Genomic DNA, 18,132 nt, shown 5'->3' on the forward strand with positions numbered 1-18,132 from the left:
CAATTTATTGATGATCACCGAATGTGTACCGAAGGCGTATGCCCAGTGTTAGAAGCCGCACTGGCAACTCCGGCCTGCTAGCTCAGTCGGTTAGAGCGTCGTGCTAATAACGCGAAGGTCGTAGGTTCGATCCCCCCGCAGGCCAGTACTTTTTGTTGTGTTCTACTGGCCGTCACGTGGTGTCAGGTGTGTCGCTAGACAATTTAAAGACCAATTTATTGATGATGACCGAATGTGTACCGAGGCGTATGCCCAGTGTTAGAAGCCGCACTCGCTACTCCGGCCTTCTAGCTCAGTCGGTTAGAGCGTCGTGCTAATAACGCGAAGGTCGTAGGTTAGATCCCTGCGCAGGCCAGTACTTTTTATTGTGTTCTACTGGCCGTCACCTGGTGTCGGGTGTGCAGCTAGCCATTTTAAAGACCAATTTATTGATGATGACCGAATGTGTACCGAAGGCGTATGCCCAGTGTTAGAAGCCGCACTCGCTACTGCGGCCTGCTAGCTCAGTCGGTTAGAGCGTCGTGCTAATAACGCGAAGGTCTTAGGTTCGATCCCTGCGCAGGCCAGTATTTTTTATTATGTTCTACTGGCCGTCACCTGGTGTCGGGTGTGTATCTAGACAATTTAAAGACCAATTTATTGATGATGACCGAATGTGTACCGAAGATGTATGCCCAGTGTTAGAAGCCGCGCTCGCTACTCCGGCCTGTTAGCTCAGTCGGTTATAGCGTCGTGCTAATAACGCGAAGGTAGTAGGTTCGATCCCCGCGCAGGCCAGTACTTTTTATTGTGTTCTACTGGCCGTCACGTGGTGTCAGGTGTGTCGCTAGACAATTTAAAGACCAATTTATTGATCATGACCTAATGTGTACCGAGGCGTATGCCCAGTGTTAGAAGCCGCACTCGCTACTCCGGCCTTCTAGCTCAGTCGGTTAGAGCGTCGTGCTAATAACCCGAAGGTCGTAGGTTAAATCCCTGCGCAGGCCAGTAATTTTTAATGTTTTCTACTGGCCGTCACCTGGTAACGCGTGTGTAGCTAGACAATTTAAAGACCAATTTATTGATGATGACCGAATGTGTACCGAAGATGTATGCCCAGTGTTAGAAGCCGCGCTCGCTACTCCGGCCTGTTAGCTCAGTCGGTTAGAGCGTCGTGCTAATAACGCGAAGGTAGTAGGTTCGATTCCTGCGCAGGACAGTACTTTTTATTGTGTTCTACTGGCCGTCACGTGGTGTCGGGTGTGTAGCTAGACAATTTAAAGACCAATATATTGATGATGACCGAATGTGTACCGAAGGCGTAAGCCCAGTGTTAGAAGCCGCACTCGCTACTCCGGCCTGATAGCTCAGTCGGTTAGAGCGTCGTGCTATTAACGCCAAGGTCGTAGGTTCGATCCCTGCGCAGAACAGTACTTTTTGTTGTGTTCTACTGGCCGTCACCTGGTCTCGGGTGTGTAGCTAAACAATTTAAAGACCAATTTATAGAGGATGACCGAATGTGTACCGAAGATGTATGCCCAGTGTTAGAAGCCGCGCTCGCTACTCCGGCCTGTTAGCTCAGTCGGTTATAGCGTCGTGCTAATAACGCGAAGGTAGTAGGTTCGATCCCTGCGCTGGACAGTACTTTTTATTGTGTTCTACTGGCCGTCACCTGGTGTCGGGTGTGTAGCAAGACAATTAAAAGACCAATTTATTGATGATGACCGAATGTGTACGGAAGGCGTATGCCCAGTGTTAGAAGCCGCACTCGCTACTGCGGCCTGCTAGCTCAGTCGGTTAGAGCGTCGTGCTAATAACGCGAAGGTAGTAGGTTCGATCCCTGCGCAGGACAGTACTTTTTCATGTGTTCTACTGGCCGTCACCTGGTGTCGGGTGTGTAGCTAGACAATTTAAAGACCAATTTATTGATGATGACCGAATGTGTACGGAAGGCGTATGCCCAGTGTTAGAAGCCGCACTCGGTACTGCGGCCTGCTAGCTCAGTCAGTTAGAGCGTCGTGCTAATAACGCGAAAGTCTTAGGTTCGATGCCTGCGCAGGCCAGTACATTTTTTGTGTTCTACTGGCCGTCACCTGGTGTCGGGTGTGCAGCGAGAATTTTTAAAGACCAATTTATTGATGATGACCGAATGTGTACCGAAGATGTATGCCCAGTGTTAGAAGCCGCGCTCGCTACTCCGGCCTGTTAGCTCAGTCGGTTAGAGCGTCGTGCTAATAACGCGAAGGTAGTAGGTTCGATTCCTGCGCAGGACAGTACTTTTTATTGTGTTCTACTGGCCGTCACGTGGTGTCGGGTGTGTAGCTAGACAATTTAAAGACCAATTTATTGATGATGACCGAATGTGTACCGAAGATGTATGCCCAGTGTTAGAAGCCGCGCTCGCTACTCCGGCCTGTTAGCTCAGTCGGTTATAGCGTCGTGCTAATAACGCGAAGGTAGTAGGTTCGATCCCTGCGCTGGACAGTACTTTTTATTGTGTTCTACTGGCCGTCACCTGGTGTCGGGTGTGTAGCAAGACAATTAAAAGACCAATTTATTGATGATGACCGAATGTGTACGGAAGGCGTATGCCCAGTGTTAGAAGCCGCACTCGCTACTGCAGCCTGCTAGCTCTGTCGGTTAGAGCGTCGTGCTAATAACGCGAAGGTAGTAGGTTCGATCCCTGCGCAGGACAGTACTTTTTATTGTGTTCTACTGGCCGTCACCTGGTGTCGGGTGTGTAGCTAGACAATTTAAAGACCAATTTATTGATGATGACCGAATGTGTACGGAAGGCGTATGCCCAGTGTTAGAAGCCGCACTCGCTACTGCGGCCTGCTAGCTCAGTCAGTTAGAGCGTCGTGCTAATAACGCGAAAGTCTTAGGTTCGATGCCTGCGCAGGCCAGTACATTTTTTGTGTTCTACTGGCCGTCACCTGGTGTCGGGTGTGCAGCGAGAATTTTTAAAGACCAATTTATTGATGATGACCGAATGTGTACCGAAGGCGTATGCCCATTGTTAGAAGCCGCTCTGGCAACTCCGGCCTGCTAGCTCAGTCGGTTAGAGCGTCGTGCTAATAACGCGAAGGTCGTAGGTTCAATCCCCGCGCAGGCCAGTACTTTTTATTGTGTTCTACTGGCCGTCACGTGGTGTCAGGTGTGTCGCTAGGCAATTTAAAGACCAATTTATTGATGATGACCTAATGTGTACCCAGGCGTATGCCCAGTGTTAGAAGCCTCGCTCGCTACTGCAGCCTGCTAGCTCAGTAAGTTGCAGCGTCGTGCAAATAACGCGAAGGTCGTAGGTTTGATCCCTGCGCAGGTCAGTATTTTTTATTGTGTTCTACTGGCCGTCACCTGGTGTCGGGTGTTCAGCTAGACAATTTAAAGACCAATTTATTGATGATGACCGAATGTGTACGGAAGGCGTATTCCCAGTGTTAGAAGCCGAACTCGCTACTGCGGCCTGCTAGCTCAGTCGGTTAGAGCATCGTGCTAATAACGCGAAGGTCTTAGGTTCGATCCCTGCGCAGGCCAGTATTTTTTATTGTGTTCTACTGGCCATCACCTGGTGTCGGGTGTGTATCTAGACAATTTAAAGACCAATTTAATGATGATGACCGAATGTGTACCGAAGGTGTATGCCCAGTGTTAGAAGCCGCGCTCGCTACTCCGGCCTGTTAGCTCAGTCGGTTAGAGCGTCGTGCTAATAACGCGAAGGTAGTGGGTTCGATCCTTGCGCAGGACAGTACTTTTTATTGTGTTCTACTGGCCGTCACCTGGTGTCGTGTGTGTAGCTAGACAATTTAAAGACCAATTTATTGATGATGACCGAATGTGTTCGGAAGGCGTATGCCCAGTGTTAGAAGCCGCACTCGCCACTGCGGCCTGCTAGCTCAGTCGGTTAGAGCGTCGTGCTAATAACGCGAAGGTCTTAGGTTCGATCCCTGCGCAGGCCAGTATTTTTTTATTGTGTTCTACTGGCCGTCACCTGGTGTCGGGTGTGTAGCAAGACAATTAAAAGACCAATTTATTGATGATGACCGAATGTGTACGGAAGGCGTATGCCCAGTGTTAGAAGCCGCACTCGCTACTGCGGCCTGCTAGCTCAGTCGGTTAGAGCGTCGTGCTAATAACGCGAAGGTAGTAGGTTCGATCCCTGCGCAGGACAGTACTTTTTATTGTGTTCTACTGGCCGTCACCTGGTGTCGGGTGTGTAGCTAGACAATTTAAAGACCAATTTATTGATGATGACCGAATGTGTACGGAAGGCGTATGCCCAGTGTTAGAAGCCGCACTCGCTACTGCGGCCTGCTAGCTCAGTCGGTTAGAGCATCGTGCTAATAACACGAAAGTCTTAGGTTCGATGCCTGCGCAGGCCAGTACATTTATTGTGTTCTACTGGCCGTCACCTGGTGTCGGGTGTGTAGCGAGAATTTTCAAAGACCAATTTATTGATGATGACCGAATGTGTACCGAAGGCGTATGCCCAGTGTTAGAAGCCGCACTGGCAACTCCGGCCTGCTAGCTCAGTCGGGTAGAGCGTCGTGCTAATAACGCGAAGGTCGTAGGTTCGATCCCCCCGCAGGCCAGTACTTTTTGTTGTGTTCTACTGGCCGTCACGTGGTGTCAGGTGTGTCGCTAGACAATTTAAAGACCAATTTATTGATGATGACCGAATGTGTACCGAGGCGTATGCCCAGTGTTAGAAGCCGCACTCGCTACTCCGGCCTTCTAGCTCAGTCGGTTAGAGCGTCGTGCTAATAACGCGAAGGTCGTAGGTTAGATCCCTGCGCAGGCCAGTACTTTTTATTGTGTTCTACTGGCCGTCACCTGGTGTCGGGTGTGCAGCTAGCCATTTTAAAGACCAATTTATTGATGATGACCGAATGTGTACCGAAGGCGTATGCCCAGTGTTAGAAGCCGCACTCGCTACTGCGGCCTGCTAGCTCAGTCGGTTAGAGCGTCGTGCTAATAACGCGAAGGTCTTAGGTTCGATCCCTGCGCAGGCCAGTATTTTTTATTGTGTTCTACTGGCCGTCACCTGGTGTCGGGTGTGTATCTAGACAATTTAAAGACCAATTTATTGATGATGACCGAATGTGTACCGAAGATGTATGCCCAGTGTTAGAAGCCGCGCTCGCTACTCCGGCCTGTTAGCTCAGTCGGTTATAGCGTCGTGCTAATAACGCGAAGGTAGTAGGTTCGATCCCTGCGCAGGACAGTACTTTTTATTGTGTTCTACTGGCCGTCACCTGGTGTCGGGTGTGTAGCTAGACAATTTAAAGACCAATTTATTGATGATGACCGAATGTGTACGGAAGGCGTAAGCCCAGTGTTAGAAGCCGCACTCGCTACTGCGGCCTGCTAGCTCAGTCGGTTAGAGCATCGTGCTAATAACGCGAAAGTCTTAGGTTCGATGCCTGCGCAGGCCAGTACATTTATTGTGTTCTACTGTCCGTCACCTGGTGTGGGGTGTGTAGCGAGAATTTTTAAAGACCAATTTATTGATGATGACCGAATGTGTACCGAAGGCGTATGCCCAGTGTTAGAAGCCGCACTGGGAACTCCGGCCTGCTAGCTCAGTCGGTTAGAGCGTGGTGCTAATAACGCGAAGGTCGTAGGTTCGATCCCCCCGCAGGCCAGTACTTTTTATTGTGTTCTACTGGCCGTCACGTGGTGTCAGGTGTGTCGCTAGACAATTTAAAGACCAATTTATTGATGATGACCGAACGTGTACCGAGGCGTATGCCCAGTGTTAGAAGCCGCACTCGCTACTCCGGCCTTCTAGCTCAGTCGGTTAGAGCGTCGTGCTAATAACGCGAAGGTCGTAGGTTAGATCCCTGCGCAGGCCAGTACTTTTTATTGTGTTCTACTGGCCGTCACCTGGTGTCGGGTGTGCAGCTAGACATCTTAAAGACCAATTTATTGATGATGACCGAATGTGTACCGAAGGCGTATGCCCAGTGTTAGAAGCCGCACTCGCTACTTCGGCCTGCTAGCTCAGTCGGTTAGAGCGTCGTGCTAATAACGCGAAGGTCTTAGGTTCGATCCCTGCGCAGGCCAGTATTTTTTATTGTGTTCTACTGGCCGTCACCTGGTGTCGGGTGTGTATCTAGACAATTTAAAGACCAATTTAATGATGATGACCGAATGTGTACCGAAGGTATATGCCCAGTGTTAGAAGCCGCGCTCGCTACTCCGGCCTGTTAGCTCAGTCGGTTAGAGCGTCGTGCTAATAACGCGAAGGTAGTAGGTTCGATCCTTGCAGTTGGACAGTACTTTTTATTGTGTTCTACTGGCCGTCACCTGGTGTCGTGTGTGTAGCTAGACAATTTAAAGACCAATTTATTGATGATGACCGGATGTGTACCGAAGGTGTATGCCCAGTGTTAGAAGCCGCAGTCGCTACTCCGGCCTGCTAGCTCAGTCGGTCAGAGCGTCGTGCTAATAACGCGAAGGTCGTAGGTTCGATCCCTGTGCAGGGCAGTACTTTTTATTGTGTTCTACTGGCCGTCACCTGGTGTCGGGTGTGTAGCTAGACAATTTAAAGACCAATTTATTGATGATGACCGAATGTGTTCGGAAGGCGTATGCCCAGTGTTAGAAGCCGCACTCGCCACTGCGGCCTGCTAGCTCAGTCGGTTAGAGCGTCGTGCTAATAACGCGAAGGTCTTAGGTTCGATCCCTGCGTAAGCCAGTATTTTTTTATTGTGTTCTACTGGCCGTCACCTGGTGTCGGGTGTGTAGCCAGACAATTTAAAGACCAATTTATGATGATGATCGAATGTGTACCGAAGGCGTAAGCCCAGTGTTAGAAGCTTCACTCGCTACTCCGGCCTGATAACTTAGTCGGTTAGAGCGTCGTGCTAATAACGCGAAGGTCGTAGGTTCGATCCCTGCGCAGGCCAGTATTTTTTATTATGTTCTACTGGCCGTCACCTGGTGTCGGGTGTGTAGCTAGACAATTTAAGGACCAATTTATTGATGATGACCGAATGTGTACCGAAGGCGTAAGCCCAGTGTTAGAAGCCGCACTCGCTACTCCGGCCTGATAGCTCAGTCGGTTAGAGCGTCGTGCTAATAACGCGAAGGTCGTAGGTTCGATCTCTGCGCAGTACAGTACTTTTTATTGTGTTCTACTGGCCCTCACCTGGTGTCTGGTGTGTAGCTAGACAATTCAAAGACCAATTTATTGATGATGACCGAATGTGTACCGAAGATGTATGCCCAGTGTTAGAAGCCGCGCTCGCTACTCCGGCCTGTTAGCTCAGTCGGTTAGAGCGTCGTGCTAATAACGCGAAGGTAGTAGGTTCGATTCCTGCGCAGGACAGTACTTTTTATTGTGTTCTACTGGCCGTCACGTGGTGTCGGGTGTGTAGCTAGACAATTTAAAGACCAATATATTGATGATGACCGAATGTGTAGCGAGGCGTATGCCCAGTGTTAGAAGCCGCACTCGCTACTCCGGCCTGATAGCTCAGTCGGTTAGAGCGTCGTGCTAATAACGCAAAGGTCGTAGGTTCGATCCCCCCGCAGGCCAGTACTTTTTATTGTGTTCTACTGGCCGTCACGTGGTGTCAGGTGTGTCGCTAGACAATTTAAAGACCAATTTATTGATGATGACCGAATGTGTACCGAGGCGTATGCCCAGTGTTAGAAGCCGCACTCGCTACTCCGGCCTTCTAGCTCAGTCGGTTAGAGCGTCGTGCTAATAACGCGAAGGTCGTAGGTTAGATCCCTGCGCAGGCCAGTACTTTTTATTGTGTTCTACTGGCCGTCACCTGGTGTCGGGTGTGCAGCTAGACATTTTAAAGACCAATTTATTGATGATGACCGAATGTGTACCGAAGGCGTATGGCCAGTGTTAGAAGCCGCACTCGCTACTGCGGCCTGCTAGCTCAGTCGGTTAGAGCGTTGTGCTAATAACGCGAAGGTCTTAGGTTCGATCCCTGCGCAGGCCAGTACTTTTTATTGTGTTCTACTGGCCGTCACCTGGTGTCGGGTGTGTATCTAGACAATTTAAAGACCAATTTATTGATGATGACCGAATGTGTACCGAAGATGTATGCCCAGTGTTAGAAGCCGCGCTCGCTACTCCGGCCTGTTAGCTCAGTCGGTTATAGCGTCGTGCTAATAACGCGAAGGTAGTAGGTTCGATCCCTGCGCAGGACAGTACTTTTTATTGTGTTCTACTGGCCGTCACCTGGTGTCGGGTGTGTAGCTAGACAATTTAAAGACCAATTTATTGATGATGACCGAATGTGTACGGAAGGCGTATGCCCAGTGTTAGAAGCCGCACTCGCTACTGCGGCCTGCTAGCTCAGTCGGTTAGAGCATCGTGCTAATAACGTGAAAGTCTTAGGTTCGATGCCTGCGCAGGCCAGTACATTTATTGTGTTCTACTGGCCGTCACCTGGTGTCGGGTGTGTAGCGAGAATTTTTAAAGACCAATTTATTGATGATGACCGAATGTGTACCGAAGGCGTATGCCCAGTGTTAGAAGCCGCACTGGCAACTCCGGCCTGCTAGCTCAGTCGGTTAGAGCGTCGTGCTAATAACGCGAAAGTCGTAGGTTCGATCCCCCCGCAGGCCAGTACTTTTTATTGTGTTCTACTGGCCGTCACATGGTGTCAGGTGTTTCGCTAGACAATTTAAAGACCAATTTATTGATGATGACCGAACGTGTACCGAGGCGTATGCCCAGTGTTAGAAGCCGCACTCGCTACTCCGGCCTTCTAGCTCAGTCGGTTAGAGCGTCGTGCTAATAACGCGAAGGTCGTAGGTTAGATCCCTGAGCAGGCCAGTACTTTTTATTGTGTTCTACTGGACGTCACCTGGTGTCGGGTGTGCAGCTAGACATTTTAAAGACCAATTTATTGATGATGACCGAATGTGTACCGAAGGCGTATGCCCAGTGTTAGAAGCCGCACTCGCTACTGCGGCCTGCTAGCTCAGTCGGTTAGAGCGTCGTGCTAATAACGCGAAGGTCTTAGGTTCGATCCCTGCGCAGGCCAGTAATCTTTATTGTGTTCTACTGGCCGTCACCTGGTGTCGGGTGTGTATCTAGACAACTTAAAGACCAATTTAATGATGATGACCGAATGTGTACCGAAGGTGTATGCCCAGTGTTAGAAGCCGCGCTCGCTACTCCGGCCTGTTAGCTCAGTCGGTTAGAGCGTCGTGCTAATAACGCGAAGGTAGTAGGTTCGATCCTTGCGCAGGACAGTACTTTTTATTGTGTTCTACTGGCCGTCACCTGGTGTCGTGTGTGTAGCTAAACAATTTAAAGACCAATTTATTGATGATGACCGGATGTGTACCGAAGGTGTATGCCCAGTGTTAGAAGCCGCAGTCGCTACTCCGGCCTGCTAGCTCAGTCGGTCAGAGCGTCGTGCTAATAACGCGAAGGTCGTAGGTTCGATCCCTGTGCAGGCCAGTACTTTTTATTGTGTTCTACTGGCCGTCACCTGGTGTCGGGTGTGTAGCTAGACAATTTAAAGACCAATTTATTGATGATGACCGAATGTGTTCGGAAGGCGTATGCCCAGTGTTAGAAGCCGCACGCGCCACTGCGGCCTGCTAGCTCAGTCGGTTAGAGCGTCGTGCTAATAACGCGAATGTCTTAGGTTCGATCCCTGCGCAGGCCAGTATTTTTTTATTGTGTTCTACTGGCCGTCACCTGGTGTCGGGTGTGTAGCTAGACAATTTAAAGACCAATTTATGATGATGATCGAATGTGTACCGAAGGCGTAAGCCCAGTGTCAGAAGCTTCACTCGCTACTCCGGCCTGATAACTCAGTCGGTTAGAGCGTCGTGCTAATAACGCGAAGGTCGTAGGTTCGATCCCTGCGCAGGCCAGTATTTTTTATTATGTTTTACTGGCCGTCACCTGGTGTCGGGTGTGTAGCTAGACAATTTAAGGACCAATTTATTGATGATGACCGAATGTGTACCGAAGGCGTAAGCCCAGTGTTAGAAGCCGCACTCGCTACTCCGGCCTGATAGCTCAGTCAGTTAGAGCGTCGTGCTAATAACGCGAAGGTCGTAGGTTCGATCTCTGCGCAGGACAGTACTTTTTATTGTGTTCTACTGGCCCTCACCTGGTGTCGGGTGTGTAGCTAGACAATTCAAAGACCAATTTATTGATGATGACCGAATGTGTACCGAAGATGTATGCCCAGTGTTAGAAGCCGCGCTCGCTACTCCGGCCTGTTAGCTCAGTCGGTTAGAGCGTCGTGCTAATAACGCGAAGGTAGTAGGTTCGATTCCTGCGCAGGACAGTACTTTTTATTGTGTTCTACTGGCCGTCACGTGGTGTCGGGTGTGTAGCTAGATTATTTAAAGACCAATATATTGATGATGACCGAATGTGTACCGAAGGCGTAAGCCCAGTGTTAGAAGCCGCACTCGCTACTCCGGCCTGATAGCTCAGTCGGTTAGAGCGTCGTGCTATTAACGCCAAGGTCGTAGGTTCGATCCCTGCGCAGGACAGTACTTTTTGTTGTGTTCTACTGGCCGTCACCTGGTCTCGGGTGTGTAGCTAGACAATTTAAAGACCAATTTATTGATGATGACCGAATGTGTACCGAAGATGTATGCCCAGTGTTAGAAGCCGCGCTCGCTACTCCGGCCTGTTAGCTCAGTCGGTTATAGCGTCGTGCTAATAACGCGAAGGTAGTAGGTTCGATCCCTGCGCAGGACAGTACTTTTTATTGTGTTCTACTGGCCCTCACCTGGTGTCGGGTGTGTAGCTAGACAATTTAAAGACCAATTTATTGATGATGACCCAATGTGTACCGAAGGCGCATGCCCAGTGTTAGAAGCCACACTCGCTACTGCGGCCTGCTAGCTCAGTCGGTTAGAGCGTCGTGCTAATAACGCGAAGGTCGTAGGTTCGATCCCTGCGCAGGCCAGTACTTTTTATTGTGTTCTACTGGCCGTCATCTGGTGTCGGGTGTTCAGCTAGACAATTTAAAGACCAATTTATTGATGATGACCGAATGTGTACCCAGGCGTATGCCCAGTGTTAGAAGCCGCACTCGCTACTGCGGCCTGCTAGCTCAGTCACTTAGAGCGTCGTGCTAATAACGCGAAAGTCTTAGGTTCGATGTCTGCGCAGGCCAGTACATTTATTGTGTTCTACTGGCCGTCACCTGGTGTCGGGTGTGCAGCGAGAATTTTTAAAGACCAATTTATTGATGATGACCGAATGTGTACCGAAGGCGTATGCCCATTGTTAGAAGCCGCTCTGGCAACTCCGGCCTGCTAGCTCAGTCGGTTAGAGCGTCGTGCTAATAACGCGAAGGTCGTAGGTTCGATCCCCGCGCAGGCCAGTACTTTTTATTGTGTTCTACTGGCCGTCACCTGGTGTCGGGTGTGCAGCTAGAATTTTTAAAGACCAATTTATTGATGATGACCGAATGTGTATCGAAGGCGTATGCCCAGTGTTAGAAGCCGCACTCGCTACTCCGGCCTTCTAGCTCAGTCGGTTAGAGCGTCGTGCTAATAACCCGAAGGTCGTAGGTTAAATCCCTGCGCAGGCCAGTAATTTTTTTTGTGTTCTACTGGCCGTCACCTGGTAACGCGTGTGTAGCTAGACAATTTAAAGACCAATTTATTGATGATGACCGAATGTGTACCGAAGGCGTATGCCCAGTGTTAGAAGCCGCACTCGCTCATTCGGCCTGCTAGCTCAGTCGGTTAGAGCGTCGTGCTAATAACGCGAAGGTCGTAGGTTCGATCTCTGCGCAGGACAGTACTTTTTATTGTGTTCTACTGGCCCTCACCTGGTGTCGGGTGTGTAGCTAGACAATTTAAAGACCAATTTATTGGTGATGACCCAATGTGTACCGAAGGCGTATGCCCAGTGTTAGAAGCCGCACTCGCTACTGCGGCCTGCTAGCTCAGTCAGTTGAAGCATCGTGCAAATAACGCGAAGGTCGTAGGTTCGATCCCTGCGCAGGCCAGTATTTTTTATTGTGTTCTACTGGCCGTCACCTGGTGTCAGGTGTTCAGCTAGACAATTTAAGACCAATTTATTGATGATGACCGAATGTGTACCGAAAGCGTATGCCCAGTGTTAGAAGCCGCACTCGCTACTGCGGCCTGCTAGCTCAGTCGGTTAGAGCGTCGTGCTAATTACGCGAACGTCTTAGGTTCGATCCCTGTGCAGGGCAGTACTTTTTATTGTGTTCTACTGGCCGTCACCTGGTGTCGGGTGTGTAGCTAGACAATTTAAAGACCAATTTATTGATGATGACCGAATGTGTTCGGAAGGCGTATGCCCAGTGTTAGAAGCCGCACTCGCCACTGCGGCCTGCTAGCTCAGTCGGTTAGAGCGTCGTGCTAATAACGCGAAGGTCTTAGGTTCGATCCCTGCGTAAGCCAGTATTTTTTTATTGTGTTCTACTGGCCGTCACCTGGTGTCGGGTGTGTAGCCAGACAATTTAAAGACCAATTTATGATGATGATCGAATGTGTACCGAAGGCGTAAGCCCAGTGTTAGAAGCTTCACTCGCTACTCCGGCCTGATAACTTAGTCGGTTAGAGCGTCGTGCTAATAACGCGAAGGTCGTAGGTTCGATCCCTGCGCAGGCCAGTATTTTTTATTATGTTCTACTGGCCGTCACCTGGTGTCGGGTGTGTAGCTAGACAATTTAAGGACCAATTTATTGATGATGACCGAATGTGTACCGAAGGCGTAAGCCCAGTGTTAGAAGCCGCACTCGCTACTCCGGCCTGATAGCTCAGTCGGTTAGAGCGTCGTGCTAATAACGCGAAGGTCGTAGGTTCGATCTCTGCGCAGTACAGTACTTTTTATTGTGTTCTACTGGCCCTCACCTGGTGTCTGATGTGTAGCTAGACAATTCAAAGACCAATTTATTGATGATGACCGAATGTGTACCGAAGATGTATGCCCAGTGTTAGAAGCCGCGCTCGCTACTCCGGCCTGTTAGCTCAGTCGGTTAGAGCGTCGTGCTAATAACGCGAAGGTAGTAGGTTCGATTCCTGCGCAGGACAGTACTTTTTATTGTGTTCTACTGGCCGTCACGTGGTGTCGGGTGTGTAGCTAGACAATTTAAAGACCAATATATTGATGATGACCGAATGTGTACCGAGGCGTATGCCCAGTGTTAGAAGCCGCACTCGCTACTCCGGCCTGATAGCTCAGTCGGTTAGAGCGTCGTGCTAATAACGCGAAGGTCGTAGGTTCGATCCCCCCGCAGGCCAGTACTTTTTATTGTGTTCTACTGGCCGTCACGTGGTGTCAGGTGTGTCGCTAGACAATTTAAAGACCAATTTATTGATGATGACCGAATGTGTACCGAGGCGTATGCCCAGTGTTAGAAGCCGCACTCGCTACTCCGGCCTTCTAGCTCAGTCGGTTAGAGCGTCGTGCTAATAACGCGAAGGTCGTAGGTTAGATCCCTGCGCAGGCCAGTACTTTTTATTGTGTTCTACTGGCCGTCACCTGGTGTCGGGTGTGCAGCTAGACATTTTAAAGACCAATTTATTGATGATGACCGAATGTGTACCGAAGGCGTATGCCCAGTGTTAGAAGCCGCACTCGCTACTGCGGCCTGCTAGCTCAGTCGGTTAGAGCGTTGTGCTAATAACGCGAAGGTCTTAGGTTCGACCCCTGCGCAGGCCAGTATTTTTTATTGTGTTCTACTGGCCGTCACCTGGTGTCGGGTGTGTATCTAGACAATTTAAAGACCAATTTATTGATGATGACCGAATGTGTACCGAAGATGTATGCCCAGTGTTAGAAGCCGCGCTCGCTACTCCGGCCTGTTAGCTCAGTCGGTTATAGCGTCGTGCTAATAACGCGAAGGTAGTAGGTTCGATCCCTGCGCAGGACAGTACTTTTTATTGTGTTCTACTGGCCGTCACCTGGTGTCGGGTGTGTAGCTAGACAATTTAAAGACCAATTTATTGATGATGACCGAATGTGTACGGAAGGCGTATGCCCAGTGTTAGAAGCCGCACTCGCTACTGCGGCCTGCTAGCTCAGTCGGTTAGAGCATCGTGCTAATAACGTGAAAGTCTTAGGTTCGATGCCTGCGCAGGCCAGTACATTTATTGTGTTCTACTGGCCGTCACCTGGTGTCGGGTGTGTAGCGAGAATTTTTAAAGACCAATTTATTGATGATGACCGAATGTGTACCGAAGGCGTATGCCCAGTGTTAGAAGCCGCACTGGCAACTCCGGCCTGCTAGCTCAGTCGGATAGAGCGTCGTGCTAATAACGCGAAAGTCGTAGGTTCGATCCCCCCGCAGGCCAGTACTTTTTATTGTGTTCTACTGGCCGTCACATGGTGTCAGGTGTTTCGCTAGACAATTTAAAGACCAATTTATTGATGATGACCGAACGTGTACCGAGGCGTATGCCCAGTGTTAGAAGCCGCACTCGCTACTCCGGCCTTCTAGCTCAGTCGGTTAGAGCGTCGTGCTAATAACGCGAAGGTCGTAGGTTAGATCCCTGCGCAGGCCAGTACTTTTTATTGTGTTCTACTGGACGTCACCTGGTGTCGGGTGTGCAGCTAGACATTTTAAAGACCAATTTATTGATGATGACCTAATGTGTACCGAAGGCGTATGCCCAGTGTTAGAAGCCGCACTCGCTACTGCGGCCTGCTAGCTCAGTCGGTTAGAGCGTCGTGCTAATAACGCGAAGGTCTTAGGTTCGATCCCTGCGCAGGCCAGTAATCTTTATTGTGTTCTACTGGCCGTCACCTGGTGTCGGGTGTGTATCTAGACAATTTAAAGACCAATTTAATGATGATCACCGAATGTGTACCGAAGGTGTATGCCCAGTGTTAGAAGCCGCGCTCGCTACTCCGGCCTGTTAGCTCAGTCGGTTAGAGCGTCGTGCTAATAACGCGAAGGTAGTAGGTTCGATCCTTGCGCAGGACAGTACTTTTTATTGTGTTCTACTGGCCGTCACCTGGTGTCGTGTGTGTAGCTAAACAATTTAAAGACCAATTTATTGATGATGACCGGATGTGTACCGAAGGTGTATGCCCAGTGTTAGAAGCCGCAGTCGCTACTCCGGCCTGCTAGCTCAGTCGGTCAGAGCGTCGTGCTAATAACGCGAAGGTCGTAGGTTCGATCCCTGTGCAGGCCAGTACTTTTTATTGTGTTCTACTGGCCGTCACCTGGTGTCGGGTGTGTAGCTAGACAATTTAAAGACCAATTTATTGATGATGACCGAATGTGTTCGGAAGGCGTATGCCCAGTGTTAGAAGCCGCACGCGCCACTGCGGCCTGCTAGCTCAGTCGGTTAGAGCGTCGTGCTAATAACGCGAATGTCTTAGGTTCGATCCCTGCGCAGGCCAGTATTTTTTTATTGTGTTCTACTGGCCGTCACCTGGTGTCGGGTGTGTAGCTAGACAATTTAAAGACCAATTTATGATGATGATCGAATGTGTACCGAAGGCGTAAGCCCAGTGTCAGAAGCTTCACTCGCTACTCCGGCCTGATAACTCAGTCGGTTAGAGCGTCGTGCTAATAACGCGAAGGTCGTAGGTTCGATCCCTGCGCAGGCCAGTATTTTTTATTATGTTTTACTGGCCGTCACCTGGTGTCGGGTGTGTAGCTAGACAATTTAAGGACCAATTTATTGATGATGACCGAATGTGTACCGAAGGCGTAAGCCCAGTGTTAGAAGCCGCACTCGCTACTCCGGCCTGATAGCTCAGTCAGTTAGAGCTTCGTGCTAATAACGCGAAGGTCGTAGGTTCGATCTTTGCGCAGGACAGTACTTTTTATTGTGTTCTACTGGCCCTCACCTGGTGTCGGGTGTGTAGCTAGACAATTCAAAGACCAATTTATTGATGATGACCGAATGTGTACCGAAGATGTATGCCCAGTGTTAGAAGCCGCGCTCGCTACTCCGGCCTGTTAGCTCAGTCGGTTAGAGCGTCGTGCTAATAACGCGAAGGTAGTAGGTTCGATTCCTGCGCAGGACAGTACTTTTTATTGTGTTCTACTGGCCGTCACGTGGTGTCGGGTGTGTAGCTAGATTATTTAAAGACCAATATATTGATGATGACCGAATGTGTACCGAAGGCGTAAGCCCAGTGTTAGAAGCCGCACTCGCTACTCCGGCCTGATAGCTCAGTCGGTTAGAGCGTCGTGCTATTAACGCCAAGGTCGTAGGTTCGATCCCTGCGCAGGACAGTACTTTTTGTTGTGTTCTACTGGCCGTCACCTGGTCTCGGGTGTGTAGCTAGACAATTTAAAGACCAATTTATTGATGATGACCGAATGTGTACCGAAGATGTATGCCCAGTGTTAGAAGCCGCGCTCGCTACTCCGGCCTGTTAGCTCAGTCGGTTATAGCGTCGTGCTAATAACGCGAAGGTAGTAGGTTCGATCCCTGCGCAGGACAGTACTTTTTATTGTGTTCTACTGGCCCTCACCTGGTGTCGGGTGTGTAGCTAGACAATTTAAAGACCAATTTATTGATGATGACCGAATGTGTACCGAAGGCGTATGCCCATTGTTAGAAGCCGCTCTGGCAACTCCGGCCTGCTAGCTCAGTCGGTTAGAGCGTCGTGCTAATAACGCGAAGGTCGTAGGTTCGATCCCCGCGCAGGCCAGTACTTTTTATTGTGTTCTACTGGCCGTCACCTGGTGTCAGGTGTGCAGCTAGAATTTTTAAAGACCAATTTATTGATGATGACCGAATGTGTATCGAAGGCGTATGCCCAGTGTTAGAAGCCGCACTCGCTACTCCGGCCTTCTAGCTCAGTCGGTTAGAGCGTCGTGCTAATAACCCGAAGGTCGTAGGTTAAATCCCTGCGCAGGCCAGTAATTTTTTTTGTGTTCTACTGGCCGTCACCTGGTAACGCGTGTGTAGCTAGACAATTTAAAGACCAATTTATTGATGATGACCGAATGTGTACCGAAGGCGTATGCCCAGTGTTAGAAGCCGCACTCGCTCATTCGGCCTGCTAGCTCAGTCGGTTAGAGCGTCGTGCTAATAACGCGAAGGTCGTAGGTTCGATCTCTGCGCAGGACAGTACTTTTTATTGTGTTCTACTGGCCCTCACCTGGTGTCGGGTGTGTAGCTAGACAATTTAAAGACCAATTTATTGGTGATGACCCAATGTGTACCGAAGGCGTATGCCCAGTGTTAGAAGCCGCACTCGCTACTGCGGCCTGCTAGCTCAGTCAGTTGAAGCATCGTGCAAATAACGCGAAGGTCGTAGGTTCGATCCCTGCGCAGGCCAGTATTTTTTATTGTGTTCTACTGGCCGTCACCTGGTGTCAGGTGTTCAGCTAGACAATTTAAGACCAATTTATTGATGATGACCGAATGTGTACCGAAAGCGTATGCCCAGTGTTAGAAGCCGCACTCGCTACTGCGGCCTGCTAGCTCAGTCGGTTAGAGCGTCGTGCTAATTACGCGAACGTCTTAGGTTCGATCCCTGCAAAGGCAAGTATTTTTTATTGTGTTCTACTGGCCGTCATCTGGTGTGGGGTGTTCAGCTAGACAATTTAAGACCAATTTATTGATGATGACCGAATGTGTACGGAAAGCGTATGCCCAGTGTTAGAAGCCGCACTCGCTACTCCGGCCTGTTAGCTCAGTCGGTTAGAGCGTCGTACTAATAACGCGAAGGTCGTAGGTTCGATCCCTGCGCAGGCCAGCACTTTTTATTGTGTTCTACTGGCCGTCACCTGGTGTCAGGTGTGTAGCTAGACAATTTAAAGACCAATATATTGATGATGACCGAATGTGTACCGAAGGCGTATGCCCAGTGTTAGAAGCCGCACTCGCTAATTCGGCCTGCTAGCTCAGTTGGTTAGAGCGTCGTGCTAATAACGCGAAGGTCGTAGGTTCGATCCCTGCGCAGGCCACTACTTTTTATTGTGTTCTGCTGGCCGTCACCTGGTGTCAGGTGTGTAGCTACACAATTTAAAGACCAATTTATTGATGATGACCGAATGTGTACCGAGGCGTACGCCCAGTGTTAGAAGCCGCAGTCGCTACTGCGGCCTGCTAGCTCAGTCAGTTGGAGCGTCGTGCTAATAACGCGAAGCTCGTAGGTTCGATCCCTGCGCAGGCCAGTACTTTTTATTGTGTTCTACTGGCCGTCACCTGGTGTCGGGTGTTCAGCTAGACAATTTAAAGACCAATTTA

General features: G+C 49.8%; 78 non-coding genes across 78 annotated transcripts; all 78 read left to right on the forward strand.

Annotated features, from left to right (window-relative positions):
* Positions 1–71: 71 nt before the first annotated feature.
* Positions 72–145, forward strand: TRNAI-AAU (transfer RNA isoleucine (anticodon AAU)). Its single transcript has one exon. It is a non-coding gene; the product is annotated as a tRNA-Ile (tRNA).
* Positions 146–281: 136 nt separating this feature from the next.
* Positions 282–355, forward strand: TRNAI-AAU (transfer RNA isoleucine (anticodon AAU)). The gene has a single exon. It is a non-coding gene; the product is annotated as a tRNA-Ile (tRNA).
* A 137-nt stretch (positions 356–492) lies between these two features.
* TRNAI-AAU (transfer RNA isoleucine (anticodon AAU)) lies at positions 493–566 on the forward strand. The gene has a single exon. It is a non-coding gene; the product is annotated as a tRNA-Ile (tRNA).
* A 137-nt stretch (positions 567–703) lies between these two features.
* Positions 704–777, forward strand: TRNAI-AAU (transfer RNA isoleucine (anticodon AAU)). Its single transcript has one exon. It is a non-coding gene; the product is annotated as a tRNA-Ile (tRNA).
* Positions 778–913: 136 nt separating this feature from the next.
* TRNAI-AAU (transfer RNA isoleucine (anticodon AAU)) lies at positions 914–987 on the forward strand. Its single transcript has one exon. It is a non-coding gene; the product is annotated as a tRNA-Ile (tRNA).
* A 137-nt stretch (positions 988–1,124) lies between these two features.
* TRNAI-AAU (transfer RNA isoleucine (anticodon AAU)) lies at positions 1,125–1,198 on the forward strand. Its single transcript has one exon. It is a non-coding gene; the product is annotated as a tRNA-Ile (tRNA).
* A 138-nt stretch (positions 1,199–1,336) lies between these two features.
* On the forward strand, positions 1,337–1,409 carry TRNAN-AUU (transfer RNA asparagine (anticodon AUU)). Its single transcript has one exon. It is a non-coding gene; the product is annotated as a tRNA-Asn (tRNA).
* Positions 1,410–1,757: 348 nt separating this feature from the next.
* On the forward strand, positions 1,758–1,831 carry TRNAI-AAU (transfer RNA isoleucine (anticodon AAU)). The gene has a single exon. It is a non-coding gene; the product is annotated as a tRNA-Ile (tRNA).
* Positions 1,832–1,968: 137 nt separating this feature from the next.
* On the forward strand, positions 1,969–2,042 carry TRNAI-AAU (transfer RNA isoleucine (anticodon AAU)). The gene has a single exon. It is a non-coding gene; the product is annotated as a tRNA-Ile (tRNA).
* Positions 2,043–2,178: 136 nt separating this feature from the next.
* TRNAI-AAU (transfer RNA isoleucine (anticodon AAU)) lies at positions 2,179–2,252 on the forward strand. The gene has a single exon. It is a non-coding gene; the product is annotated as a tRNA-Ile (tRNA).
* A 348-nt stretch (positions 2,253–2,600) lies between these two features.
* Positions 2,601–2,674, forward strand: TRNAI-AAU (transfer RNA isoleucine (anticodon AAU)). Its single transcript has one exon. It is a non-coding gene; the product is annotated as a tRNA-Ile (tRNA).
* A 137-nt stretch (positions 2,675–2,811) lies between these two features.
* Positions 2,812–2,885, forward strand: TRNAI-AAU (transfer RNA isoleucine (anticodon AAU)). Its single transcript has one exon. It is a non-coding gene; the product is annotated as a tRNA-Ile (tRNA).
* Positions 2,886–3,021: 136 nt separating this feature from the next.
* TRNAI-AAU (transfer RNA isoleucine (anticodon AAU)) lies at positions 3,022–3,095 on the forward strand. Its single transcript has one exon. It is a non-coding gene; the product is annotated as a tRNA-Ile (tRNA).
* A 347-nt stretch (positions 3,096–3,442) lies between these two features.
* TRNAI-AAU (transfer RNA isoleucine (anticodon AAU)) lies at positions 3,443–3,516 on the forward strand. The gene has a single exon. It is a non-coding gene; the product is annotated as a tRNA-Ile (tRNA).
* Positions 3,517–3,864: 348 nt separating this feature from the next.
* On the forward strand, positions 3,865–3,938 carry TRNAI-AAU (transfer RNA isoleucine (anticodon AAU)). The gene has a single exon. It is a non-coding gene; the product is annotated as a tRNA-Ile (tRNA).
* Positions 3,939–4,076: 138 nt separating this feature from the next.
* TRNAI-AAU (transfer RNA isoleucine (anticodon AAU)) lies at positions 4,077–4,150 on the forward strand. The gene has a single exon. It is a non-coding gene; the product is annotated as a tRNA-Ile (tRNA).
* Positions 4,151–4,287: 137 nt separating this feature from the next.
* Positions 4,288–4,361, forward strand: TRNAI-AAU (transfer RNA isoleucine (anticodon AAU)). The gene has a single exon. It is a non-coding gene; the product is annotated as a tRNA-Ile (tRNA).
* Positions 4,362–4,497: 136 nt separating this feature from the next.
* Positions 4,498–4,571, forward strand: TRNAI-AAU (transfer RNA isoleucine (anticodon AAU)). Its single transcript has one exon. It is a non-coding gene; the product is annotated as a tRNA-Ile (tRNA).
* Positions 4,572–4,707: 136 nt separating this feature from the next.
* Positions 4,708–4,781, forward strand: TRNAI-AAU (transfer RNA isoleucine (anticodon AAU)). Its single transcript has one exon. It is a non-coding gene; the product is annotated as a tRNA-Ile (tRNA).
* A 137-nt stretch (positions 4,782–4,918) lies between these two features.
* Positions 4,919–4,992, forward strand: TRNAI-AAU (transfer RNA isoleucine (anticodon AAU)). Its single transcript has one exon. It is a non-coding gene; the product is annotated as a tRNA-Ile (tRNA).
* Positions 4,993–5,129: 137 nt separating this feature from the next.
* On the forward strand, positions 5,130–5,203 carry TRNAI-AAU (transfer RNA isoleucine (anticodon AAU)). Its single transcript has one exon. It is a non-coding gene; the product is annotated as a tRNA-Ile (tRNA).
* Positions 5,204–5,340: 137 nt separating this feature from the next.
* Positions 5,341–5,414, forward strand: TRNAI-AAU (transfer RNA isoleucine (anticodon AAU)). Its single transcript has one exon. It is a non-coding gene; the product is annotated as a tRNA-Ile (tRNA).
* Positions 5,415–5,550: 136 nt separating this feature from the next.
* On the forward strand, positions 5,551–5,624 carry TRNAI-AAU (transfer RNA isoleucine (anticodon AAU)). Its single transcript has one exon. It is a non-coding gene; the product is annotated as a tRNA-Ile (tRNA).
* A 136-nt stretch (positions 5,625–5,760) lies between these two features.
* On the forward strand, positions 5,761–5,834 carry TRNAI-AAU (transfer RNA isoleucine (anticodon AAU)). The gene has a single exon. It is a non-coding gene; the product is annotated as a tRNA-Ile (tRNA).
* Positions 5,835–5,971: 137 nt separating this feature from the next.
* On the forward strand, positions 5,972–6,045 carry TRNAI-AAU (transfer RNA isoleucine (anticodon AAU)). Its single transcript has one exon. It is a non-coding gene; the product is annotated as a tRNA-Ile (tRNA).
* A 349-nt stretch (positions 6,046–6,394) lies between these two features.
* Positions 6,395–6,468, forward strand: TRNAI-AAU (transfer RNA isoleucine (anticodon AAU)). The gene has a single exon. It is a non-coding gene; the product is annotated as a tRNA-Ile (tRNA).
* Positions 6,469–6,605: 137 nt separating this feature from the next.
* On the forward strand, positions 6,606–6,679 carry TRNAI-AAU (transfer RNA isoleucine (anticodon AAU)). Its single transcript has one exon. It is a non-coding gene; the product is annotated as a tRNA-Ile (tRNA).
* A 137-nt stretch (positions 6,680–6,816) lies between these two features.
* Positions 6,817–6,890, forward strand: TRNAI-AAU (transfer RNA isoleucine (anticodon AAU)). Its single transcript has one exon. It is a non-coding gene; the product is annotated as a tRNA-Ile (tRNA).
* Positions 6,891–7,028: 138 nt separating this feature from the next.
* Positions 7,029–7,101, forward strand: TRNAI-AAU (transfer RNA isoleucine (anticodon AAU)). The gene has a single exon. It is a non-coding gene; the product is annotated as a tRNA-Ile (tRNA).
* A 137-nt stretch (positions 7,102–7,238) lies between these two features.
* On the forward strand, positions 7,239–7,312 carry TRNAI-AAU (transfer RNA isoleucine (anticodon AAU)). Its single transcript has one exon. It is a non-coding gene; the product is annotated as a tRNA-Ile (tRNA).
* A 136-nt stretch (positions 7,313–7,448) lies between these two features.
* On the forward strand, positions 7,449–7,522 carry TRNAI-AAU (transfer RNA isoleucine (anticodon AAU)). Its single transcript has one exon. It is a non-coding gene; the product is annotated as a tRNA-Ile (tRNA).
* Positions 7,523–7,658: 136 nt separating this feature from the next.
* On the forward strand, positions 7,659–7,732 carry TRNAI-AAU (transfer RNA isoleucine (anticodon AAU)). Its single transcript has one exon. It is a non-coding gene; the product is annotated as a tRNA-Ile (tRNA).
* A 137-nt stretch (positions 7,733–7,869) lies between these two features.
* On the forward strand, positions 7,870–7,943 carry TRNAI-AAU (transfer RNA isoleucine (anticodon AAU)). Its single transcript has one exon. It is a non-coding gene; the product is annotated as a tRNA-Ile (tRNA).
* Positions 7,944–8,080: 137 nt separating this feature from the next.
* Positions 8,081–8,154, forward strand: TRNAI-AAU (transfer RNA isoleucine (anticodon AAU)). The gene has a single exon. It is a non-coding gene; the product is annotated as a tRNA-Ile (tRNA).
* A 137-nt stretch (positions 8,155–8,291) lies between these two features.
* Positions 8,292–8,365, forward strand: TRNAI-AAU (transfer RNA isoleucine (anticodon AAU)). Its single transcript has one exon. It is a non-coding gene; the product is annotated as a tRNA-Ile (tRNA).
* A 136-nt stretch (positions 8,366–8,501) lies between these two features.
* TRNAI-AAU (transfer RNA isoleucine (anticodon AAU)) lies at positions 8,502–8,575 on the forward strand. The gene has a single exon. It is a non-coding gene; the product is annotated as a tRNA-Ile (tRNA).
* Positions 8,576–8,711: 136 nt separating this feature from the next.
* Positions 8,712–8,785, forward strand: TRNAI-AAU (transfer RNA isoleucine (anticodon AAU)). Its single transcript has one exon. It is a non-coding gene; the product is annotated as a tRNA-Ile (tRNA).
* Positions 8,786–8,922: 137 nt separating this feature from the next.
* Positions 8,923–8,996, forward strand: TRNAI-AAU (transfer RNA isoleucine (anticodon AAU)). Its single transcript has one exon. It is a non-coding gene; the product is annotated as a tRNA-Ile (tRNA).
* A 137-nt stretch (positions 8,997–9,133) lies between these two features.
* Positions 9,134–9,207, forward strand: TRNAI-AAU (transfer RNA isoleucine (anticodon AAU)). Its single transcript has one exon. It is a non-coding gene; the product is annotated as a tRNA-Ile (tRNA).
* Positions 9,208–9,344: 137 nt separating this feature from the next.
* On the forward strand, positions 9,345–9,418 carry TRNAI-AAU (transfer RNA isoleucine (anticodon AAU)). The gene has a single exon. It is a non-coding gene; the product is annotated as a tRNA-Ile (tRNA).
* Positions 9,419–9,555: 137 nt separating this feature from the next.
* TRNAI-AAU (transfer RNA isoleucine (anticodon AAU)) lies at positions 9,556–9,629 on the forward strand. The gene has a single exon. It is a non-coding gene; the product is annotated as a tRNA-Ile (tRNA).
* A 137-nt stretch (positions 9,630–9,766) lies between these two features.
* TRNAI-AAU (transfer RNA isoleucine (anticodon AAU)) lies at positions 9,767–9,840 on the forward strand. Its single transcript has one exon. It is a non-coding gene; the product is annotated as a tRNA-Ile (tRNA).
* Positions 9,841–9,977: 137 nt separating this feature from the next.
* Positions 9,978–10,051, forward strand: TRNAI-AAU (transfer RNA isoleucine (anticodon AAU)). Its single transcript has one exon. It is a non-coding gene; the product is annotated as a tRNA-Ile (tRNA).
* A 137-nt stretch (positions 10,052–10,188) lies between these two features.
* Positions 10,189–10,262, forward strand: TRNAI-AAU (transfer RNA isoleucine (anticodon AAU)). The gene has a single exon. It is a non-coding gene; the product is annotated as a tRNA-Ile (tRNA).
* Positions 10,263–10,399: 137 nt separating this feature from the next.
* On the forward strand, positions 10,400–10,473 carry TRNAN-AUU (transfer RNA asparagine (anticodon AUU)). Its single transcript has one exon. It is a non-coding gene; the product is annotated as a tRNA-Asn (tRNA).
* Positions 10,474–10,610: 137 nt separating this feature from the next.
* Positions 10,611–10,684, forward strand: TRNAI-AAU (transfer RNA isoleucine (anticodon AAU)). Its single transcript has one exon. It is a non-coding gene; the product is annotated as a tRNA-Ile (tRNA).
* A 137-nt stretch (positions 10,685–10,821) lies between these two features.
* On the forward strand, positions 10,822–10,895 carry TRNAI-AAU (transfer RNA isoleucine (anticodon AAU)). The gene has a single exon. It is a non-coding gene; the product is annotated as a tRNA-Ile (tRNA).
* Positions 10,896–11,241: 346 nt separating this feature from the next.
* TRNAI-AAU (transfer RNA isoleucine (anticodon AAU)) lies at positions 11,242–11,315 on the forward strand. The gene has a single exon. It is a non-coding gene; the product is annotated as a tRNA-Ile (tRNA).
* A 137-nt stretch (positions 11,316–11,452) lies between these two features.
* On the forward strand, positions 11,453–11,526 carry TRNAI-AAU (transfer RNA isoleucine (anticodon AAU)). Its single transcript has one exon. It is a non-coding gene; the product is annotated as a tRNA-Ile (tRNA).
* Positions 11,527–11,663: 137 nt separating this feature from the next.
* On the forward strand, positions 11,664–11,737 carry TRNAI-AAU (transfer RNA isoleucine (anticodon AAU)). The gene has a single exon. It is a non-coding gene; the product is annotated as a tRNA-Ile (tRNA).
* Positions 11,738–11,874: 137 nt separating this feature from the next.
* On the forward strand, positions 11,875–11,948 carry TRNAI-AAU (transfer RNA isoleucine (anticodon AAU)). The gene has a single exon. It is a non-coding gene; the product is annotated as a tRNA-Ile (tRNA).
* Positions 11,949–12,084: 136 nt separating this feature from the next.
* Positions 12,085–12,158, forward strand: TRNAI-AAU (transfer RNA isoleucine (anticodon AAU)). Its single transcript has one exon. It is a non-coding gene; the product is annotated as a tRNA-Ile (tRNA).
* A 137-nt stretch (positions 12,159–12,295) lies between these two features.
* TRNAI-AAU (transfer RNA isoleucine (anticodon AAU)) lies at positions 12,296–12,369 on the forward strand. The gene has a single exon. It is a non-coding gene; the product is annotated as a tRNA-Ile (tRNA).
* Positions 12,370–12,506: 137 nt separating this feature from the next.
* On the forward strand, positions 12,507–12,580 carry TRNAI-AAU (transfer RNA isoleucine (anticodon AAU)). The gene has a single exon. It is a non-coding gene; the product is annotated as a tRNA-Ile (tRNA).
* A 138-nt stretch (positions 12,581–12,718) lies between these two features.
* On the forward strand, positions 12,719–12,791 carry TRNAI-AAU (transfer RNA isoleucine (anticodon AAU)). Its single transcript has one exon. It is a non-coding gene; the product is annotated as a tRNA-Ile (tRNA).
* Positions 12,792–12,928: 137 nt separating this feature from the next.
* On the forward strand, positions 12,929–13,002 carry TRNAI-AAU (transfer RNA isoleucine (anticodon AAU)). Its single transcript has one exon. It is a non-coding gene; the product is annotated as a tRNA-Ile (tRNA).
* A 136-nt stretch (positions 13,003–13,138) lies between these two features.
* TRNAI-AAU (transfer RNA isoleucine (anticodon AAU)) lies at positions 13,139–13,212 on the forward strand. The gene has a single exon. It is a non-coding gene; the product is annotated as a tRNA-Ile (tRNA).
* Positions 13,213–13,348: 136 nt separating this feature from the next.
* Positions 13,349–13,422, forward strand: TRNAI-AAU (transfer RNA isoleucine (anticodon AAU)). Its single transcript has one exon. It is a non-coding gene; the product is annotated as a tRNA-Ile (tRNA).
* A 137-nt stretch (positions 13,423–13,559) lies between these two features.
* TRNAI-AAU (transfer RNA isoleucine (anticodon AAU)) lies at positions 13,560–13,633 on the forward strand. Its single transcript has one exon. It is a non-coding gene; the product is annotated as a tRNA-Ile (tRNA).
* A 137-nt stretch (positions 13,634–13,770) lies between these two features.
* On the forward strand, positions 13,771–13,844 carry TRNAI-AAU (transfer RNA isoleucine (anticodon AAU)). The gene has a single exon. It is a non-coding gene; the product is annotated as a tRNA-Ile (tRNA).
* Positions 13,845–13,981: 137 nt separating this feature from the next.
* Positions 13,982–14,055, forward strand: TRNAI-AAU (transfer RNA isoleucine (anticodon AAU)). Its single transcript has one exon. It is a non-coding gene; the product is annotated as a tRNA-Ile (tRNA).
* A 136-nt stretch (positions 14,056–14,191) lies between these two features.
* Positions 14,192–14,265, forward strand: TRNAI-AAU (transfer RNA isoleucine (anticodon AAU)). The gene has a single exon. It is a non-coding gene; the product is annotated as a tRNA-Ile (tRNA).
* Positions 14,266–14,401: 136 nt separating this feature from the next.
* Positions 14,402–14,475, forward strand: TRNAI-AAU (transfer RNA isoleucine (anticodon AAU)). Its single transcript has one exon. It is a non-coding gene; the product is annotated as a tRNA-Ile (tRNA).
* A 137-nt stretch (positions 14,476–14,612) lies between these two features.
* TRNAI-AAU (transfer RNA isoleucine (anticodon AAU)) lies at positions 14,613–14,686 on the forward strand. The gene has a single exon. It is a non-coding gene; the product is annotated as a tRNA-Ile (tRNA).
* Positions 14,687–14,823: 137 nt separating this feature from the next.
* Positions 14,824–14,897, forward strand: TRNAI-AAU (transfer RNA isoleucine (anticodon AAU)). The gene has a single exon. It is a non-coding gene; the product is annotated as a tRNA-Ile (tRNA).
* Positions 14,898–15,034: 137 nt separating this feature from the next.
* On the forward strand, positions 15,035–15,108 carry TRNAI-AAU (transfer RNA isoleucine (anticodon AAU)). The gene has a single exon. It is a non-coding gene; the product is annotated as a tRNA-Ile (tRNA).
* A 137-nt stretch (positions 15,109–15,245) lies between these two features.
* Positions 15,246–15,319, forward strand: TRNAI-AAU (transfer RNA isoleucine (anticodon AAU)). The gene has a single exon. It is a non-coding gene; the product is annotated as a tRNA-Ile (tRNA).
* Positions 15,320–15,456: 137 nt separating this feature from the next.
* On the forward strand, positions 15,457–15,530 carry TRNAI-AAU (transfer RNA isoleucine (anticodon AAU)). Its single transcript has one exon. It is a non-coding gene; the product is annotated as a tRNA-Ile (tRNA).
* A 348-nt stretch (positions 15,531–15,878) lies between these two features.
* TRNAI-AAU (transfer RNA isoleucine (anticodon AAU)) lies at positions 15,879–15,952 on the forward strand. The gene has a single exon. It is a non-coding gene; the product is annotated as a tRNA-Ile (tRNA).
* A 137-nt stretch (positions 15,953–16,089) lies between these two features.
* Positions 16,090–16,163, forward strand: TRNAN-AUU (transfer RNA asparagine (anticodon AUU)). The gene has a single exon. It is a non-coding gene; the product is annotated as a tRNA-Asn (tRNA).
* A 137-nt stretch (positions 16,164–16,300) lies between these two features.
* Positions 16,301–16,374, forward strand: TRNAI-AAU (transfer RNA isoleucine (anticodon AAU)). Its single transcript has one exon. It is a non-coding gene; the product is annotated as a tRNA-Ile (tRNA).
* A 137-nt stretch (positions 16,375–16,511) lies between these two features.
* On the forward strand, positions 16,512–16,585 carry TRNAI-AAU (transfer RNA isoleucine (anticodon AAU)). The gene has a single exon. It is a non-coding gene; the product is annotated as a tRNA-Ile (tRNA).
* Positions 16,586–16,722: 137 nt separating this feature from the next.
* On the forward strand, positions 16,723–16,796 carry TRNAI-AAU (transfer RNA isoleucine (anticodon AAU)). Its single transcript has one exon. It is a non-coding gene; the product is annotated as a tRNA-Ile (tRNA).
* A 137-nt stretch (positions 16,797–16,933) lies between these two features.
* Positions 16,934–17,007, forward strand: TRNAI-AAU (transfer RNA isoleucine (anticodon AAU)). Its single transcript has one exon. It is a non-coding gene; the product is annotated as a tRNA-Ile (tRNA).
* Positions 17,008–17,144: 137 nt separating this feature from the next.
* TRNAI-AAU (transfer RNA isoleucine (anticodon AAU)) lies at positions 17,145–17,218 on the forward strand. Its single transcript has one exon. It is a non-coding gene; the product is annotated as a tRNA-Ile (tRNA).
* Positions 17,219–17,564: 346 nt separating this feature from the next.
* TRNAI-AAU (transfer RNA isoleucine (anticodon AAU)) lies at positions 17,565–17,638 on the forward strand. Its single transcript has one exon. It is a non-coding gene; the product is annotated as a tRNA-Ile (tRNA).
* A 137-nt stretch (positions 17,639–17,775) lies between these two features.
* On the forward strand, positions 17,776–17,849 carry TRNAI-AAU (transfer RNA isoleucine (anticodon AAU)). The gene has a single exon. It is a non-coding gene; the product is annotated as a tRNA-Ile (tRNA).
* Positions 17,850–17,985: 136 nt separating this feature from the next.
* TRNAI-AAU (transfer RNA isoleucine (anticodon AAU)) lies at positions 17,986–18,059 on the forward strand. Its single transcript has one exon. It is a non-coding gene; the product is annotated as a tRNA-Ile (tRNA).
* The last annotated feature ends 73 nt before the right edge of the window (positions 18,060–18,132 follow it).

This window comes from Rhipicephalus microplus, chromosome X (genome assembly GCF_043290135.1).
Source record: "Rhipicephalus microplus isolate Deutch F79 chromosome X, USDA_Rmic, whole genome shotgun sequence".
Classification (NCBI taxonomy): domain Eukaryota; kingdom Metazoa; phylum Arthropoda; class Arachnida; order Ixodida; family Ixodidae; genus Rhipicephalus; species Rhipicephalus microplus.